This window comes from Lepidochelys olivacea, assembly GCF_965140295.1.
Source record: "Lepidochelys olivacea isolate rLepOli2 genome assembly, chromosome: 7".
NCBI lineage: Eukaryota > Metazoa > Chordata > Testudines > Cheloniidae > Lepidochelys > Lepidochelys olivacea.
Genome location: NC_140417.1, coordinates 102,393,923 through 102,415,071, shown reverse-complemented (window position 1 = coordinate 102,415,071; position 21,149 = coordinate 102,393,923). Strand labels below are relative to the sequence as shown.

General features: G+C 42.2%; 1 protein-coding gene across 4 annotated transcripts in view; it reads left to right on the top strand.

The window, feature by feature from the left end:
• PTPRE (protein tyrosine phosphatase receptor type E) overlaps nt 1–21,149 on the top strand; it is a 262,459-nt gene that overhangs the window by 61,644 nt on the left and 179,666 nt on the right. For all 4 annotated transcript variants that reach the window (XM_084635439.1, XM_084635440.1, XM_084635441.1 and 1 more), the window contains one exon: nt 3,477–3,499. The gene's annotated coding sequence lies outside the window, so the exon portion shown is untranslated. The remainder of the gene's footprint in view (nt 1–3,476; nt 3,500–21,149) is intronic.

Genomic DNA, 21,149 nt, shown 5'->3' with positions numbered 1-21,149 from the left:
GAATGCCAGGAAGGCAGGCGACGGCGCAGCCCCAGCCTTCCCAGCCCAGGGAAGGCGGGTGACTGGTGGCTGCATCCTCCCCAGCTTCTGAACAGGGGAAGGCGCATGGTCCCAGCCCCAGTGGAGCACTGGGAAACTGGAGCCGCACGCTGCCGCAGGGAGTGGTCACAGCAGCGCACAGGGTCACGCCTGGCTGTTTAGGGAGGCAAAGCCTCCCCCAGCCTATGCAACCTGCTGCGCATGTCCTTATGGCTTTCAGATTGGTGGGTGAGATTCTCCTGCCCATTGACGTAGTTATGGTACAATGTGTAAAAGGGCCAAATAAGCCTATAAATGCACTGTATCCAGCTGGGGAGACTTCCTCAGTTCAGGCACTGCATGAAACAACTGTGATACTGTCTCCTCACCAGCCAGAGAGTGCTGGGAACAGGGCTTGAGTGCAGGGGGATGTTGGGGCCTTGGAGATGAGACAAAGCGGCAACAGGCCCAAAAGGCAGCCTGAGGATGCTGCTGTAATTTAGACAGGACCCTAGGGTTGTGTAAGTTACACTGGGGCTCTCCTGTCCCAGGAGCAGCCCAGGACTGGGAGGGTGGAAAGATGGCTTATGGACACCTTTTTGTTCCAGCCCTGCCCCTGGTCTTCAAGTTCTGTGCTGTGCCCCTTAGAATCTGTGACTTCAGGGGTATAGGCAGAGGGGCTTCTTTGGAAGAGATGAGACATGGAAACCAGGCTGCTGCTCCTCCTGTGCTCTCCCGAGTAGTTGCTACTCGTATTCTCTCTCCTCTCCTCCCCCCTACCCCACTTGCCTTAGAGAAGGGAAGAATATGGGACCATGACTTTCATATTCATGTACTTAGTAACCCTTTTCTAAACAGGTTTCAGAGTAGCAGCCGTGTTAGTCTGTATTCGCAAAAAGAAAAGGAGTACTTGTGGCACCTTAGAGACGAACAAATTTATTTGAGCATAAGCTTTTATGAGCTACAGCTCACTTCATCGGATGCATTCAGTCTTTTCTAAACAGTATGCTGTATGTGGCCTATTTTCGCTCAATTTGCTTCTCTTTATTAAATGTTTAAATATGATGTATTATAGGCCTGCAAACACATGCTGCAGGTCTTAAACACGTACTTGCCTTAACCCCCTTCCTGTATGAAACTAATTAATACTTAGCTGTTACACAGAGTGTGCCTCAGTCAAACTTTGCCTCACCCACCTTGTCTATCATTACAGTTGAGGTAGTTAGAAGTGGTGTTAGTAATTTCTTTTATTCGACCAACTTCTGTTGGTGAGAGACACAAGCTTTTGAGCTTACAGAGACCTGCAGTAGAGCGCTGTGTAAACTTGAAAGTCTGTCTCTCGATCCAATATATAACATATTACCTCACCCGCCTTATCTCTCTAATATCCTGGGATCAACATGGATACAATAACACTGTCATGATTTCAAAGAGCATTCATCACTTCTTCAGCACAGACATACTCATAACACTTCATTGCAGTAAGATGGGTAGTTTGGTACCTTTAACTGTTTGCATGTGCAATTGAGGTAGAGTTGATTGAAAAATAAACAATTTTAGCAAAAACACTTGAAATCATCTTAAGTTCAAAGTGGACTGTTTTTTTAGATTTCTTGAAGAATTTTGTTTAATTTTTGCATGAAAGGTTACAGAAATATTTTGGAATATTGGAAAAAATAAGCAGCTATTTTTTTAAAAAAAAATTGGTTAAATTTCAGTAGGTTTTTTTGGGGGGGGGGAGGAGGAGATAGTTTATTTGCAAAAAAATTTTTTTGTGAAGTCATAACTTTAATGAAAAGTTTTTTGCTTTTGAATAAATACCATTTTCAACATTTCAATCAAATATTTCATTTGAAAAATTTTGACCATATATATAGTTAAGTTAAATTGTGAGTGCAAATAGTTATGGGAGCAAAATTCTCTCCACTTATTTATGCTGGTAGGTCACATTCACAAATTGGAGGATAGTGGCTGAAGGGTTTCATGTGGTGGCAGAAGTTAAGAGCATAGTAGGAAAGGAGAGCAAATGCACATGGCAGGATGGTACTGTGCAGAATGTACAGGAAAAATAATTAGGTTTATTGAATTCAGTGGGCTATTGGAAGGATTTGTGGCCTGTTAATCTTTATAATGCAGAATTAGAATTAGTTATTTCCATTTCTTTTTGATGTGCAGCAAAATCAGCTGCAGTAATGATTGTATAAAGCAGTATTCTGCAGACTACTTATTCACCTTCTAATTCACCCACCAGGAATGAATAAATTGCTTCTGGATCCCTTGGAATAAAGTGTAGCTCTGATAAACTGGCAAACATTTCTGTTGCTCTGGATTCATCTCAGTCTTTGTTCTGCCTTCTGCCCCCTTTTTGTGCTCTATTTTCTAGCGGAATGTGAACTACATTTCAGAGTAGCAGCTGTGTTAGTCTGTATTTGCAAAAAGAAAAGGAGTACTAGTGGCACCTTAGAGATAGCAAATTTCTCTACTGTTCAAAAAGTATTTCATAGAGCTCCTTGACTAGGCACTAAAAGAGGCTATAAGGAAGAGGAGGGTTCAGTGCCAGCTGTATTCAATTGACTGAAGACAGGAAAAACTTTTAGATTGTGTATTGCTGTTACATGAAAAAGGAAATCCCTGGGTATGTTTGAGACACCTTGGAGCCAGGTGATGTATGAATTGCTCCTTTCAGCATTCCTTCAGAAGAAGAAAAGGGCCAGTCAGAAGAGATGTAATCCTCTTACTAGAGGGACATTTTTGGCATCTTCATTGGTACTACTACTTGGCATACAAAGAAATCAGACTGCAACCAGTTCGTCCTGAATTTCTGTACGCAAAAGTCACAAACGTTTACAGGCAAAATCTTGTTCCTGCTCTGTATAAATATGTAATGTAGAAACCTAAATAATTCACAGGCATAGATTTGGAAGATTCCTCTCCATGTACAAACAGCTCACACTTGTTTTCTCTGGAGATGCATAGGACAGATACTGGCTCTTTAGCAACTAAAGATGTTTTAAGTATAGGCATTTTGCATGAAGTAGGTTGTATTATTGATATCCTTTCATCTTTCCTTATTTATATATAAAAAGAATTGATTCTGCTCCTTTTACACACAGCTAGTCAGGTATTCTCATCCTCCATCCTACAATTCCCTCAGTTTGTTACACCCACTTGTTATGTCTTTTAAATATATATTGTAATCTCTGTGGGTCAGGGACTGTATTTTACTATGTTTGTTCATTGCTCTGCACAATGGGGCCCTATTTCTCATTGCTGTTTCTTGGCTCTACTACAGTACTAATAAGCTGATGTTTTGGGCCATAAAGTTTTAAAACCAGAGTTAGAGCCTTGTGTTGGACAACTTTCTAGCTCTACATTACTGTCATTGTAAAATAATAAAGTTTTGAAAATGGAGAACAAGTGACAACTTTTTAACCTCTCCCTTTTTTCTTTTCTTACAGCCTATAGCTTCTTCTCTCTTCAGGTGAGTACTCTATTTTCCTTTATTTAATCTTGCAACACCTGGCTGAGAACACCACATGTAACATGCTGCTGGCATTAAAAATTACTCATCTTGTGGATGAAATCAGTGTTTCCAGGGTATATTGCCACCATGTTGTATTTAATTTTATACTTTGCTATGTGGGTTACGCTCTTTGTTAAATTATATATTAGAGCCCACTATTGAATACTCACCAAATGCATTGTTCAGCACATATCTTCAGCATGTTCAACTTTCATTGGCTTGTAGTCACTTTAAAGAAGGTATTGTGTTATCTCAGTCACACACATGTGAAACCCATTAGGGAGCACACTCAGATAATTGCATTAATGGTAATTGCTTCTTAAAATTGATCTCCTGTTGGGAAAACTGCTGAAAATGAACTATTCTAGACCTTGATATCAGCAAAACAGTGCTGCCTTCATTGTAATTGTGTTCCTGTTGGGGGTCAGTTGATAATAAAGTGTTGTGCAAAAATGGTCTTATTCTTAGGGAAAAGGAGACCTTTAATCTTAACTGACTTGGTTTTTGATTGACAAGGTGGGTGGGGGAATATCTTTTATTGGATCAACTTCTGTGGTGAGAGAGACAAGCTTTCAAGCTTGTACAGATTTTCAGTTCATTCCTGACCTGTTCTCTGAAGGACTTGAAGGTGCAAAATTAAAGTGTGTGTGTGAGAGAGAGAGAGAGATTGCACAGTTCCCTTATTGGCCAGGTTATAGTACTTCCATAAAATTGAATCTGCAATCTCTCTCATCATGCTTCTATGTCTGCATTTTAATACTTTGTGTGGGCTCTTGCAAAAGATGGTCTGAACACAATAGGCATCATTTTTCTCCAACCTACTCTTTTCTTACTAATTGTAAGTGGGGATGTTGCAAATGTTTGTTCTCTTCTCCCCTTGGATCGGGGACAGGGTGGAAGTGTAGCTTTTAACCAAGCTGGATAAAAATAGATGATTTAAGAAAAACTGTTTTTTTTAATTGGATTATTTTATTTAAATTAAATACAGGTTTATTTTTTTAAAATTAAATTTGAAATTAACAACCTATGTTAAGGCCTGGACTTATAATCATTTATATTAAATACAAACAGTAATATTAAACAGTACGCGTTAGCTGCCAAGTTTTAAAGAAAGTCATACCACTGAACTGGACGAAGTCACTGGATAAGCACCTGGCACAAGAGTTTGCTGACATGCTAAACCAGCTTTTGACAGCAGTAGTATCTTCTGTAGATACAGAGGGAACTTTTTCCTTATTTCAGTTTATTCAAAGAGTTTTGTTCAATGATCAGTTCATTCAAAGTTAAGAAACTAATTGGTAATTGAAAAGCAGGAAAGCTTGTTTTCTTCTTCCCATCTATGAATGAAAACTAGGTGTGAGAGGACTAGATCTACTAGTTCTAACATCTTGTAGAACATGGTGACCAGAAACAATCCATTCAATTCACTACTACAGTCAATACTTCCTTTGTTTAATTAATCAATTAGTTTTTAATGCAACTCATGTTTTGATAAACTTTTTTTATTATGTATCCAGCACAGTTAAGGTAACGTTTTATGTAATTATAAATTTAAAATAAACCTTAAAATGCTATTTTGTGTACTGAATTGAATTTGAATTTCCATCCAAATAGAGCTTGACACAAAATGCAAATAAAAAAATCAACCATCTAAATACAAAATGCATCATTCACTATTTTCTAATATAATAAAAATGTAAAAGCTTAACTTACATTTTTTTCAGATTATGTAATTTCTTCAATAAATGTGCATTGATGTAGAGTATCCTCCTGGTTGGCAAAAAAAAGGAGGCTATCTTTTAGTTGTAAATCATCAGGTTTTGATGGTTACCAACCAATGAGAAGCAACCTTTATTTAGGAAAATAACTTTTCTTTAGGAAAAGTACAAATACAAAACCCAATTAAAATGATTATTTAAATTAACTTTTTCTACTTGCTGATATAAATCATTATTTAAAATGGTAACTTAAATTGCTTTGATTTAAATCTATCCACCCTGCTTCACAGACTTTTCTCACCCCAAAAAGAATTCTCACCAATGTTTGCCTTTTCAACCCTTATCCCTGAAATGAGGAGGGGAATGGCATAGTAAATTATCCTGTTGTTCATTAGCTAGGAGAGAAAATTCCTACTGTATTTTCCACTGCGTGCGTCCGATGAAATGGGTTTTAGTCCCCGAAAGCTTCTGCTCAAATAAATTTGTTAGTCTCTAAGGTGCCACAAGTACTCCTCATTCTTTTTGCTGATACAGACTAACACGGCTACTACTCTGTAACTAGGAGAGAGTGAGAGAAACAACAGAATATGTGCAGTAATGTGATTGATTGTTTCATGAGTAACAAAAGGATTGGTGATGAAAAATAAAGAAAATAAGGTATTCAAGAGTGACATAAGCCACTTCACTGAGCTACCACATGTATATTGGTATATCTAGATCATACTTGTTATGGTACTATCTGATAGCCTGCAATGGCCTGTTGGTTTTGATTGAGATTAGCCTCTATATACTACAGCTCTGGGACAAGAAGAGCAAAAATTGAAGAGACAATGAAATAAATCAAAGTGGGCAAAGAAATAAAAGTAGACTGAAATCAAGTTGGCAGTCCAGTTTTTGTCTTATTTACTTTGCCAGATAACTTTCTTTGGGTGCAAGGGAAGTGGATAGAATTAAACAGTCACCCTCCCAAATAAATTTATACTCCCATCCCTAAATCCCTCCTTTGCCACTACACTTGCACGCTGCGTCTTAATCTTGTGGTAGGCAACTTTGTCACACTGCATTTCATTACCAGTACCAGTCTTAGGATCTGAGTTTGACAGAATTTAATAGCCTGATAACAGACAATTGCAGTTATATGCTTCTTCAAGTACCTCCTTGATAAGAAGCAGTACATCGACTAACAGAGGGAGACTATTTTTACTCTAGCATTATAAGCAAGCATAATATTGTAGTTCTTGATGATGATCATGATGATAATACTTAACTCTAAAAAGAGAAGTGTTCTGCTAAAAACGTGTCTCTCTTTTGTTGTTCTGACATGAAACAAATTATATTATTTTACTTGAACAAAAATAGAGAAAATGTTTTCTCTAAAAATAAGAATGGATAAATATTTTAAAATAATGAAATCTATAAACTGCCACAAATGCCAGCATTGCAACACTATGGAGGGAATGTCTCCAGTTCTTTGACATGTTTATTCTGTATCTCCTAGTACTAATATGAAACTGGAATGATTTTGTATATACTACATTGGAAAGATTTTCAGGGCTACTTGTAAGCATTAAAAGGGATCTGTGCATTCTTCTACTAAGTGTAAAAGTCATATTTGACCTCAAACACAAAAAGTTGTGTTTTGTATTTTTTTTATTTATGAATGAATTGTTACTGAGCAATCAAGGTCCATGAATGTTGGGTTCTGAGAATTGAGTCATGCAAAATTCCTGTTTACTGGAGTTTGGGAAGAATTTGAGAAACATAGATTTGTGCAAATGCACATGGGCTATGAAGTTCCCTGAATTTTCACTGAAAGAGTTCCTTGCATTGTTCCATGTGGAAATTGCTTTTGAATACAATATTTTCATAAAACTTGAAATATTGTGTTAACACATGTAAACATAAACTACATTAATAGTCTGGAAAAGACACAAAGCTAAAATCATATAGTTTGGCACCTGGCTATGCATAACCATTACTCTAGTTTCTTAGTTGACTGGCCTTGCTTTTGTGGGTTTGTTAAAACAATAATGTTAGATTATATATTAATTTTTTCCAGTACCTCGAGAAAAATGACTTATATTGGTATGAAATTATTCCATTCAGCTAGACTCGACTAGTGATATCTGTGAAAAGCCTGAGAAATCTCTATACAATGAAAGAGAGACTGGCCTACGGTTAACTATAGCAAAGTTAGTGAGCAGTGGTAAAATGAATATAATGGATAGAATATCAGCACAGATGTGTCTGGATTAGACATGTGTCTAAATAATGTATGAATAGAAGGCATGGATGGGGTGGAGGCGGGAAATAAGGTGGTTTTTTTTTCCTTTTTGTTACTACTTTAACTCTTGATTTGTTCAGAAACTATAGTGATGAGGACCATATAAGTATCTAGATAACTCTCACTAAACATTCGATGAATGACTTTAACCACATAAAAAAATCTTAAATACAAAATATACTGACCATAGTTTGACAGATACGGTAGCTACTGTCTGACACACAGGATTAAAAAAAGAGAGATGCTTTCAGACAGAAACCTCAAAGGCAATTCACTCATAAAGAAAACTCAGCTGGTTTAGAGAATTAAAAAAATCTGTCCATTATAAACACGCAGGGTCTGATTTTTTTCACTTATAACTCCCATTGAAGTAATTGTTTGTTTTTTATCTGAATGTTGCTGTGTTTTGTGTTCTTGAAGTCTGTTGGAGCTACAGGTTCTTGGCATCCCTGAGCATCGGGCCTACGTATACAGTGGAGAGGCACAATTTATTGTTTTTTTTTGTTTGTTTCAGCATATACATACTATCTTGTAAACAAATCTTCATGGTCCCATCAAAGTCAATGGGAGTTTTGCCATTGGTTTCAATAGGGCCAGAATTTCACCTTTTCAACGGCTCCTTGCTTTCCTAAATGTGCTGACTTCAGTTTCACCCAGAGACATTATGGGATGGTGCGTCTCTCTCTTAAAACAGAGTGGAAATCCTTCTTCATTAGGCAAACCATATGATAAATACTCCAAAAAAGTTCCAAAGAAGCAGGATTACTGATGAGCCTGAGATGCAAAATTAAAATCCAGATATCAAACTCCTCAGAGCCTGGAATGCTTATGATTCAGAAGATGGCTAAGTTGCCTCTGTGCTCTCTTAAAACCTGATTGGCTTATTTTGTCTTCTCGCTGTATGAGAGCCTTCTAACTCTCTAGGTATATGCAACAGTTTACAAAGGCAATCCTGACACTTTCAAGTAAATCTGTTTCCCCAGATTGAATCGTAACCTCCCTAACTTGGAGGAAAGCTCCTGGTTTATTTTTCCTGAAGGTTCAGAAGAGAAAAGCAAGCTTTTAACACTCTGTTAGCACAATGTTACAAATTTTCTGGAACTTTTCAAATATAAAACATACTCTCCCCTTCCCCTATATATTTTACTGAGAGTATGTCTACACTGTGATAAAAGAGGTGGCATGGGGTGGCTTGCCCAGGTCGGCTAACTTGGGTTCACAGGGTGTGGGCTTCCTGGCTATAAAATTGCAGTGTAGACATTTGGGCTTGGGCTAGAGCCCAGGCTCTGAGACCCTACGAGCAGAATGGGTACAATCAGCTCTGAGACTCCATGCCGTGGGTTTTTTATCACAGTGTAGACAACCCTAAATTATATAAGGAATACTTACATTGGGAATCAGCCTTGAAATTCAGTTCCATGCTTGTGAATTGTAGGAAATGTCTCAGACCTCTTGGGTAGGAATGTCTTTCCAAAGGCCCATCTGCCCAGCTCTTCTAATCTGGAGGCTAGATGCGATAGGACTGGGAGCCAGTCAGCTGGAGTAGATTTGAGCGTCCCTGACACTACGCGCATAGCATTATTGAGTTGAGTGTCAAGGAGTTTAGTGTGAGTGCTATGAGACCATACTGATGCACAATATTCAGCTGCAGAATATACCAAGGCAATTGTTGCGGTTCGTAAAGTCCGTGGACTGGAGCCCCATGATGTTCCAGCCAATTTTCTGATAAGCGTGACACGAGACCTGACCTTATCATGGATGTTCTCGAGATGTTCTCGAAAGGTCAGACTCCGGTCCAGTGTTACACCAAGATACTTTGGATTAGCTTCGTGGTTGATGCTCTCACCGCAGAGCTGCACATCAAGTTTGGTATTAGCCATTTTATTGTTCAGATGGAAAGCAGTTACCATGGAGGTTTTTTTGGATTAGGCCTAAATTTCCAGCATTCGAAATAATCAGCCATTGTGCTAAGATCTCGGGTTAGGGTGCAGCTGATGGTATGGAGGCTTGTATGCTGAACAGCCAGGGCAATATCATCCGCATACATGAATTTCCTTGACTCCGTTGCTGATATATCCACGGTGTATAGATTAAAAAGTATTGGGGCCAGGTCAGAGCCCTGAGGGATGCCTGAGTTCAGAGTTCTTGGTCTACTGATCTCGTCATTAAGGTGTACCTTAAAGTGTAGGTCTCCAGTCACTGCCACCAGGAGGCAGATCATTTGTCGACAGTGAATTACGAGGGAGACCTTGAGGAGGAGGCTCTGTCTCCAGACAGTGTTGTATGCTGAGGACAGATCAACAAGGGTGATTCCTGTCTTCAGCTTACGTTGGGATCCTGCCTCAGTGTTGCTGGTAAGCTAAGCTACTTGGTCACAGCAGTTCCCCTTCAGGCGAAATCCTGCCTGCTCCACTGGGATTCAATAATATCAGACAGACGGTAGAGCAGCACCCGTTCCATGAGCTTGCAGGGTGGTGGGGAGTGGGAAGACATTGAGTTTCTTGGATAAAATTGCTCCGCAGCACTGGGCTAATGTATTCTGACATAAGTTTGGCAGAGAACTACTTTCAGCTGATAGAAAAAAATGAGTCCTATGCTGCGACACTGGTTCTCAATCGCTGCTACCCTGAATGGCAGAGATAAATGAGAAAAGGAAGTCATTAGTTTGTTTAACTTAGCTAAGTGTGTATGTATACATATACATAAGTAAGCACACACACACACTTTATACAGTTATGTCTCAAATATGTAATAGAACTAACTTATTTCCTCCCTTTTTTTAATTACATCAAAGCATGTTTTTAGTAAACTGCTATGATTTACTAAGCCGTCGGGTATTTCTACAGCCCTGAAATGATCTCAATAGAAGATATAAAATGGGGACTCATCGTAAAACTACGACTTATGTGTCATTTAAAAATTTTGAATTATTCTATTGAGAAGGGAAGGGTGAGAAATCTCAGAATTTGAGGAACTGTTACCTAAATCCAAGAGAGTGGTTCTCTAAGGCCCTATCCTGCGAAGGTTAACACACGTATAATTTTAAGCACACGACTAGTCCCTTTGAAGTTAATGGGACCAGCCCTTCTTATTATTAATCATATGCATAAGTCTTTGTAGGATCAAGGCCTAGGATTTCACAGAAAATAGGTAGTTTTATTTTATGCTACAAGAAAATAGAGACCTGAAAAGGTACTTTAAATATTTACTGCTTTAATTATTATTCTCAGTATTAGAGAATTGCTGCTGCTGTGTTGTTCAAAGTATTGCTCTAACCTGCTGCTTGAAATAGAAAATGAAATGTTAACTTTTTTCTACGTACAATTTTACTATCCATGCATATGTAAATTCATTACTTTCATATTGAAGATGCTCCATGATGCTATTGCTAACCTGTTTCATCAGAAACGATTGTGAAAACATAGCAAGTTTGATCACTGTTTAGTTTCCCATGCAGTGGAGTTAAAAATATCATTTCATGTAAGTCACAGTGCTTTGCTGAACCTGAAAAAATCTAAAAGGAAGTGCTTATGGTCCTCTAAAGAACAGACTTAGGGGAGCTCTGCTCAACTGAAGCTTTTACTTTTTTTTTTTTTTTTTTTAAATTACTGCTTAATTCGATCTTCATACTTACTGACTCATTTGTTATGTCAGGCTAAGTGAAGGGAAAATGTAATCATTCTGATATGTGAAAATCTATCGTGATACATGCTAAATCTTTCTATTAAAGGAAAAATAATGAATATATCTTTTTCCAGTTTTTTTGCTAGTTAGGTTGTACAAAGCCAGGGAAATTCAGTTTTGCATGGCGAGCTGCATTAAAAACTGCTGAAGATAAAACTGGCTGCCCCAGTGTGTGGTCCCCTGACACCTCAAGCCTGCAGGTGGGCATGAAATACACATCCTCTGCATTTATGGATTGGGATAGTAGCTTCAACTCTTTCATGCACTGTGTGTGGGATTCTCAGACACTGAAATCATGCCGTCATGGATCCAGTGGTCTCTCCGCATTTCCCTTAGCACTAACTGGGCCCAGATGCCCTCCCCTCTTCCCCCGCACAGCAGGTTTGTCCATTTTCCCCTCCCCCATATACTCAGACAGTGAGACTCAAGTGGTAATCAGGAGCCTTTCAGTTGCCGTCTACACCTGAATGAATTTCACCCTTGATCCATAATATGAAATGACAAGTGAACAAAATGTAATATAACTGAATATCTGGATGATAAGCTTGTCTTAGGCCTTGTCTATACAGAGTTTTGTCGACTAAAGTCATGCCGGCACTCAAAAATCGGTATTGCATGTTCACACTCGCTCCCTTTGTTGGCAGAGCATGTACACAGTTGGGGCACTATCATTGACAATGTGAGCAATGCACAGTGGGTACCTATCCCACAGTCCAGCTCAACACCACCTGCCCTGTGGGAAGGCGGAGTGGATCACGACACATCTTTGGACCGGGCTCAGTGTCCCATGATGAAATGTTTTCTTTCCCAGCATTCTATGGGCTTCCAGCTTTCTTTCACGGCATTTTTCAATGGCCTTTGTTTGCTGTGCACTCTGGCATCTTTGTGAGAAGGGATGGTGTGATGAGTTGCCCCCCACTTTCCAGGGTGCCACCTGGTATAATGGGGTCCTACTGAACCCGCCCATTCTATCAGCCTGGGCAGCCTCACTCTGTCCTGCTGTGCCAGGCCCTCAAGCCTCCTCTAGCACACACACAGGTAGGGCCACACCTAAGGACACAAACACTGAAATCAGCTCTGTGTGGGAAGACTCAGCTAGGGGATTGCCTAGTACTCAAGTGCACACCCAAAATGGTATCGTGTTGCAGTGCAAAGAAATCTGTACAGCGTAAGCTCATGAAAATTGCCCCCTCGCTCAATGTGGAGGAAGATATGCACAGCCTCACCCCTCCCCCACCCCCGTTACGAATTGCACAAACTGGGTTTTAGAAAACAAAACAAATTTATTAACTACAAAGGATAGATTTTTACGTGATTATAAGGGATAGCAAGCAGATCAAAGTAGATTACTGAACAAATAAAGCAAACACGCAAACTAAGCTTAATACACTGAAAAGAAACTGGCTACAAGTAGTAATTTCTCACCCGAAATGTTGTTTTAAGTAACTTGCAGAGATTCTTGAAGACAAACTTCTTTTGCTTACAGCTTAGAATTCCAGACATTCCTTTCACAGGCCAGACACCTTCTAGCCTGGGTCTAGTTCTTCCCCAGTTCAGTCTTAGGGGTTGTTAGCAGTCATCTTGAGTGGGGATTCAGTGAAGAACTGACCCTGATTAACTCACTCCCCAGCCCTAAATAGGATTTACATATGGTGGGAAGCCTTTGTTTCCCAGTTTGATTCCACACCTCATAAAAAATGAAAAATACTAGTAGTCCAAGATGGTGTCCAGTACCAGGTAACATGATTACATGACCCTGCAGTGTCAAAGCAGCGTCCCAGGAAGCTTTTCAGGAAGGTGGGAGATTAGCATCTTCAAAGACCTATTGTTCTCCCTAATGATTTATTGACTAAGCAGCCAGACTGATCGTATTTTGTTTGGTGGGTGTTTCCCAGGTGCAAACACTTTCGCAATTGATACATAGTCAGTATTCCTAACTTCAGATACCGAAATGATACGTGCATGCATACAAATAGGATAATCACATTCAGAAAATCCTAACCTTTCCAATGATATCTCACATGACCCATCTTGTATAAAACATATCTTAGTTATGCCATATTCATATCCTAACAATATCTCTATGAAGAATATGGAGCTTGGTGCCACAGATGGATCCTGCGCTGCTCTCCTATGCACTGATAACTGGGATTAAGATATCACGGATGGCAGTGCAGTTAATCACGAAGTTCCTTACTGAAGAAGACTCCCAGTTGCCTGACATGCCGTGTGATACGGATAGGAGCAACTTTAGATTGCTTTTGACATTCACGGAACCGCTGCAGATGGTGGACCGTTGCTTTTGGGCTCAGGAAACAAGCACTGAATGGTGGGATCGGATCATCATGCAGGTCTGGGGTGACGAGCAGTGGCTACAGAATTTTCAGATGCGGAAAGCCAGCTTCCTGGAACTATGTGTGGAGTTCGCTCCCGCACTACGGTGCAAGGACACAAGAATGAGAGCTGCACTATTGGTAGAGAAGCGTGTTGCAATTACGGTGTGGGAGCTGACGACTCCAGACTACTACCAGTAGGTAGTGAATCAATTTAGAGTCAGGAAGTCGACCACTGAGGCTGCATTAATGCAAGCGTGCAGGGCAATTAATTGCATCCTGCTACAAAGGACTGTGACTCTGGGAAATGTGTAAAATAGTGGACAGCTTTGCAGAAATGGGTTTCCTTAACTGTGGAGGGGCGATAGATAGTGCACACATTCCAGTTTTGGCACCAGATCACCTTGCAATGGAGTACATCAATAGGAAGGAGGTACTTCTCCATGGTGTTGCAGGTGCTTGTGGATCACCGTGGGCATTTCACTGACATCAATGCGGGGTGGTCAGGAAAGGTGCATGATGCATGCATCTTCAGGAACACCAGTCAGTACAGAAAGCTACAAGCGGGGACTTTCTTTCCAGACCAGAAGATTACAGTGAAGGATGTTGAAATGCCCATAGTGATCCAGGAAGACCTGGCATACCCCTTACAGTCATGGCTCATGAAACTTACACGGGAAACCTGGACAGCAGTAAGGAGTGGTTCAACAACAGGTTGCGTATGTGCCAGAAGACAGTGGAGTGTGCCTTTGGCAGATTAAAGGCACACTGGCAATGCCTTTATGGCAGGTTAGACCTCAATTACTCATGATAACATTACCATGGTTACAGCTGCGTGTTGTACCTGGCATAATCTTTATGAAGCTAAGGGTGAAAGGTTTGCTCAGGGGTGGAGTGTTGAGGCAGAGACCACTTGGCTGCTGATTTTGAGCAGCCAGATACCAGGGCTTAGCAGAGGGGCTCAGAGGGGGGCAATTTGAATCAGGGAGGCTTTGAGGCAACACTCTGAAAATGAGAACCAGTCATGTATTCTCTATGAATGGTGCTGCAATGTTACATTACATGTAGTTTTCATGGAACAACGGTGAAATTTGGGGCCTTACATTCCAGTAAGCAAATGATTGACCTGCCTGTATATGTATTGGTAGCGCTTGCTATCTCAATTTTGTGGGAAACAAATAAAGATGTTACCATTCAAAAACTCGGCTTTTATTGCACAAGAAACAACACGCACACGTGCACGCACACAAAGATGCTTGGTGGGAAAGGAGGCACCAGGGAAGGGCAGACTTTCAGAGCTGTGTGTAGGTCCAGCTATCATTTTGAAAGTTGTCTGAGGAGTGGAGTACAGCGGAAAGTGAGAAGTCCCGGAAAGTGGAAAGGACGGCACAGGTGGAGTTGGGGGGCAGGGGGCACAGAAAAGAGTTCTGAATATGCTGCAGGGGAGGGTGGGCATGCATCTGCTCAGTCTGCAGCATTATTAACGACTTCAGAATCTGCATTTGCTCCTCTATGACTTTAATTATCCACTCAGTAGCGTCCTTAACAAACTCCTGATTTTCTTTTCTGTCCTGCCTTTTGGCTTCCCTCCATTCCTTGCATTCCCTTTTCTCTGCATTGGAGAAGTGCAATACCTCCCAGAGTATGTCGTCTTTGCTCCGGCTTGGGTGCTTTCTTATCTGGCGGAGACACTTGGCCGTTGTGTGGTGTGTTCCTCAAGGCCACATCTGCTGAAGCACAAGGAACAGTGCACAGAAGCATGATGGTTAAGTTACGCACAGTATTGAAACATTTCAGTAAAATACGCCTCTGGTAACATAACAGTCACTTTCTGATTGACCCTTGGCAAGCACACAAGTCGGCAAACATCCAAAGCATGGCGAGTGTTGGCTTGGGGTGGGGGTAGGGTGACCAGACAGCAAGTATGAAAAATTGGGATGGGAGTAGGGAGTAATAGGCGCCTATATGACACTAAGCCCTAAATATCGGGACTGTCCCTATAAAATCGGGACATCTGGTCACCCTAGGGCAGGGGGAACGCTCTACATGGGGAAAAAAGCACTCCACAAGTGTTGCGGTGCTGCCAACTAGGGGAAAAAAATTCTAAAATTCTCCCACACTTTCCATGGGCGGGGGTCATTGTAGCTGATATCTCACTGCTGAAGGTAAGAAGATAAGCGAGATTACATCTACTACATGCTTGTGGCTTCTGTCCTGGTCCCTATGCTGCTCGCCTGTGTACCACAAGTGATTGCCAAATGGTGCAGGAAAATTTCCTACAATGAGGGAAGGAACAAAGCAGCTCTGCCAAGGAACCTTTTGCAGAGGACTGTCGAGTACCTCCAGGAAACTTTCCTAGAGATTTCTCTGGAGGATTCCCGTGAGATCTCGGCGTGCATCAACACCCTGTTCCATCATACCGATTAGCTACACAGGGAAATGTCTAGTTCACAGAAACACAGCCAGCCTTGTACATTTCTACACCCTGAAGCCACCTCCCCACTACACAAACCACAGGTACTTACCAGGCATCTCCTCTCCTGCTTCTTGCTTGCCAGAGAGCAATTGCTGAGACTGGCTAGACACCTCCGGAGTGGTGAACTGTTCCTGGTTGCCTGCCCCACCGGGCCACCCCGCTGGGAGTTCCACATCATCGTCTAACTCCACCTCTTCATCAATGACTTCATCCTCCAGGTTTGGTCCTCTTTCCGCCACCTGCAGGCTCACCAAAGTATCCACGGGGTTCGTGGAGGTGGATCGTCACTGAGGATAGCGTCCAGCTCCTTATAGAACCGGCAGGTCTTAAGTGCAGCAACAGAGCAACAGTTTGCCTCCCTCGCCATGTGGTACGCCTACCTCAGCTCCTTTGTCTATGCTCTGCACTGCCGTGTGTCCCAGTCATAGCCTTCTTACACAAGCCTCGTGAAATCTGCCCGAAGGTATCAAAATTCCAACACCACAAACGCAGCTGGGACTGCACAGCCTCCTCTCCCCATAAACTGAGCATATCCAGCAGCTCCGAGCAGGAGAGCATCTGCTGCAATAAGCTGCCATGGTTACCTGGGAAAAGGCAATGAGACTTCTCCATGCTGAGCCAAGAGGAAATGGAATTTCAAAATTTCCCGAGGCTTTTAAAGGGGAGGGATGGTTGGTTGTTTACCTGGCTGCAGGCAGGGCCGTCCCTAGCTATTCTGGGGCCCTACATAGCCCCCCCCCCAAGGGGTGTGTGTGTGTGGGGCCCCAGCCCTGTGTGAGGAGGGAGGGGGGGGGGGCTGCTCCCAGGCCTCTGTGGGAGGCAGGAGGGCTGGCTTGGGGGGGGAGGTCGGAACCACCCCCCAGCACTCACCAGCGGCACGGCTGGGGCCGGTGAGTGCAGGCCCGGCACTTCTGCAGACCTCAGGTGAGTGGGGGTGGGGCTGGGGCGGAGCAGGGGCAGGAAGAGGTGAGGCTGGGGGGGGGGGAAAGGGTGGGGTGGCAAGAGCCAGAGCAGGGGCTGGAGCTGCGCAGCTGTGTACTTTGCATATGGGTAAGGACGGCCCTGGCTGCAGGGCAGTGGAGTTCAAACTGCTGACCAGCGCGGTCAGAATGGCCGTTGTGGGACGCCTCTTGGAGGCCAATTAAAGCGATAAAATCAAGCGTGCTGCCAGCACTGGCACTTTGTTGACGAAAATTTTGTGCAAAAAGCCTGATGTCTCTTGTTGGAGTGGTTTTATTTTGTTGCCAGAACAAGGCGTTTTTGCCGCCAAAAGTTGCATCGTAGTGTGTATGCATTCACTGTTTTGTCGACAAAGCTCTTCAGTGTAGACAAGGTCCTAAATTCACTGAAGTGTGTATTTTTGCATTGTAAATTGGGAGCTTTGTGGCCCACAAACACGTTTTTCTTGTCCGTGTTGCTTAGTAAGTAGAAACGGATGGCTCTGGCAGAAACAGATCTCTTGTCAGCTTCCTTTGTAAGTTGGTGCCATAATTCACATTGAGACAGAGCAAACTGGAAATCTAAAAAGTAGTTTGAATGTAAGTTGCCGAAACAGGAAATCAGTCCTAGAAGGCTCAATGAGGTGCTAAGCGCCCTCCTCTCCCAATGACTTTCGTGGTATTTGATGGTACTCAGCTCTTCACAGGATGGAGCACTAAATATACTTACCAGATAGATAAATTCTCCCCTTACTGCAGAAGTGTTTTTTTAAACAGTTAAATATTTGTGTAGATGTTTTTAATTGTGGAAAGATAAAAATGAAGTTCTTGGTACTGATGATTTTCTTTTCCTCGTTCTTGATATAGATGCAATGCTCTGTAAAATACTGAACATATCTGAGAGGTTGCTGTTAAGAATTAGGTCCCTTTGCTCCTAATTGGGGCAAAGTATGAAAGGAAGCAAATAAGAAGTAAAATAGGATGACAAATGCACCAAAATGCAAGAAGTGCCAATGAGAAATGACTCTCCTTCTCTTGTCTTGGTAGTGCACAGCAGTCCCTCACCCCCACCCCAGCAAATTCTACTTAATTTGGCAAGAGAGAGAGAATATGGGTAGACATGGTGTCAAAGTAAGGGGTTTGTTTTGTTTTCTTTTGGGAAGGGGTTTGGCTACATTACATGACTGTCTAAGCTAAAAGTTTGTCATGCAGGTCATCCGAAGCAGGTGCCAATCAACCTTGACACCACACCAGGGAATCATGTATTCTCTTTGTGCTACATTTTACAGAAAAGCCTAATTAAATATTAGGGAATGCCCGAAATAGATTGGAACTAATCTCTCTCTTTCTCTCCCTCCCCTCCCCCCCCCCCGCCATATAAAGGGAAGCTTTCTTTGAATTAGGAACCCAACTTGACAGAGCTCAGAGAAGGAAATTAATTAATTTATTAGAACCTTCACAAAATTGAATTCCTATGGGTTATGGAGAAGTATGCTGGTGAATGATTTCATATAGAATATGCTTTTAAGACTAGTTAAACCTGCTTGTGGCCAAGATTCCCCTAACACATGTTTCTATTATATTCCTACAGATCTATTAATCAGATGCAATTTTTCTAATTTCCCTTCAGGAAGATATTCACTAAGTATAATGTAATGATTCAAAAACTGCAGACATATCTCCACTGTTACAATGATCAACACCCCCCACAACACACCTTTCAAGATCCATGGATCTTTTACATGTGCCTATCACAACATGTGGTGTCCCTCCTCCAGTACACTGTACCCAATAAGTATGTGGGTGAAACCATGCGGTCACAATGCTCTTGAACGAAATCATGCAAGAAAATGATGAGACAAAAACACCATATCACCTGTGGGAGAACACTTTTCACCAAGTAATCTGACCTATCAGTCTTTATCCTCAAAGGAAACCTGCACAACGAGCCTGAGAGCTTAATTTCATAACTTTGCTGGAGACTAAGAATAATGGACTGAATAGAAACACTGGATTTATGACTTATTACACCAATCTATAACCCACTAACAACCCTCCTCCTGCTAAAAGAAAAGGAGTACTTGTGGCACCTTAGAGACTAACCAATTTATTTGAGCATGAGCTTTCGTGAGCTACAGCTCACTTCATCGGATGCATACCGTGGAAACTGCAGCAGACTTTATATACACACAGAGATCATGAAACAATACCTCCTCCCACCCCACTGTCCTGCTGGTAATAGCTTATCTAAAGTGATCATCAAGTTGGGCCATTTCCAGCACAAATCCAGGTTTTCTCACCCTCCACCCCCCCACACACAAACTCACTCTCCTGCTGGTAATAGCCCATCCAAAGTGACAACTCTCTACACAATGTGCATGATAATCAAGGTGGGCCATTTCCTGCACAAATCCAGGTTTTCTCACCCCCCCACCCCCATACACACACAAACTCACTCTCCCGCTGGTAATAGCTCATCCAAAGTGACCACTCTCCCAACAATGTGCATGGTAATCAAGGTGGGCCATGTCCAGCACAAATCCAGGCTTTCTCACCGCCCCCCCCTTTTTCCCGGGACACACACACACACACAAACTCACTCTCCTGCTGGCAATAGCTCATCCAAACTGACCACTCTCCAAGTTTAAATCCAAGTTTAACCAGAACGTCTGGGGGAGGGGTAGGAAAAAACAAGGGGAAATAGGCTACCTTGCATAATGACTTAGCCACTCCCAGTCTTGGGTGTGTCTGTGCGGATTTGATCTTGTGCTTTTTCAGGAAGTTTCTTGAGCAAATGCTGTAGTTGCTATTGGTAAAACTCTCAGTGGGATCATAGGGTAATGGCTTGTAGAAACTGGTGTTGGAGAGCTGCCGAGCAGCCTCTTGTTCATATTCCGACCTATTCATGATGACAACAGCACCTCCTTTGTCAGCCTTTTTGATTATGATGTCAGAGTTGTTTCTGAGGCTGTGGATGGAATTGTGTTCCGCATGGCTGAGGTTATGGGGCAAGTGATGCTGCTTTTCCACAATTTCGGCAGAAGCACTCTATGTAGAAGTCCAGTCTGCTGTTTGGACCTTCAGGAGGAGTCCACCTAGAATCCTTCTTTCTGTAGTGTTGGTAGGGAGGCCTCTGTGGATTAGTATGTTGTTCAGAGGTATTTTGGAAATATTCCTTGAGTCGGAGACGTCGAAAATAGGATTCTAGGTCACCACAGAACTGTATCATGTTCGTGGGGGTGGAGGGGCAGAAGGAGAGGCCCCGAGATAGGACAGCTGCTTCTGCTGGGCTGAGAGTATAGTTGGATAGGTTAACAATTTTGCTAGGTGGGTTGAGGGAACCATTGCTGTGGCCCCTTGTAGCATGTAGTAGTTTAGAAAGTTTAGTGTCCTTTTTCTTTTGTAGAGAAGCAAAGTGTGCGTTGTAGACTCCCTCCTCAGGCCCTATGCTACCAGCACTCCCAGCTACCTTCGAGACACCACTGACTTCCTGAGGAAACTTCAATCCATCGGTGATCTTCCTGATAACACCATCCTGGCCACTATGGCTGTAGAAACCCTCTACACCAACATTCCACACAAAGATGGACTACAAGCCGTCAAGAACACTATCCCCGATAATGTCACGGCTAACCTGGTGGCTGGACTTTGTCCTTACCCATAACTATTTTACATTTGGGGACAATGTATACCTTCAGATCAGCGGCACTGCTATGGGTACCCGCATGGCCCCACAGTATGCCAACATTTTTATGGCTGATTTAGAACAACGCTTCCTCAGCTCTCGTCCCCTAAAGCCCCTACTCTACTTGCGCTATATTGATGACATCTTCATCATCTGGACCCATGGAAAAGAAGCCCTTGAGGAATTCCACCAGGATTTCAACAACTTCCATCCCACCATCAACCTCAGCCTGGTCCAGTCTACACAAGAGATCCACTTTCTGGACGCTACAGTGCTAATAAACAATGGTCACATAAACACCACCCTATACTGGAAACCTAATGACCGCTATTCCTACCTACATGCCTCCAGCTTTCACCCTGACCACACCACACGATCCATTGTCTACAGCCAAGCTCTGTGATACAACCACATTTGCTCCAACCCCTCAGACAGAGACAAACCCCTACAAGATCTCTATCAAGCATTCTTACAACTACAATACCCACCT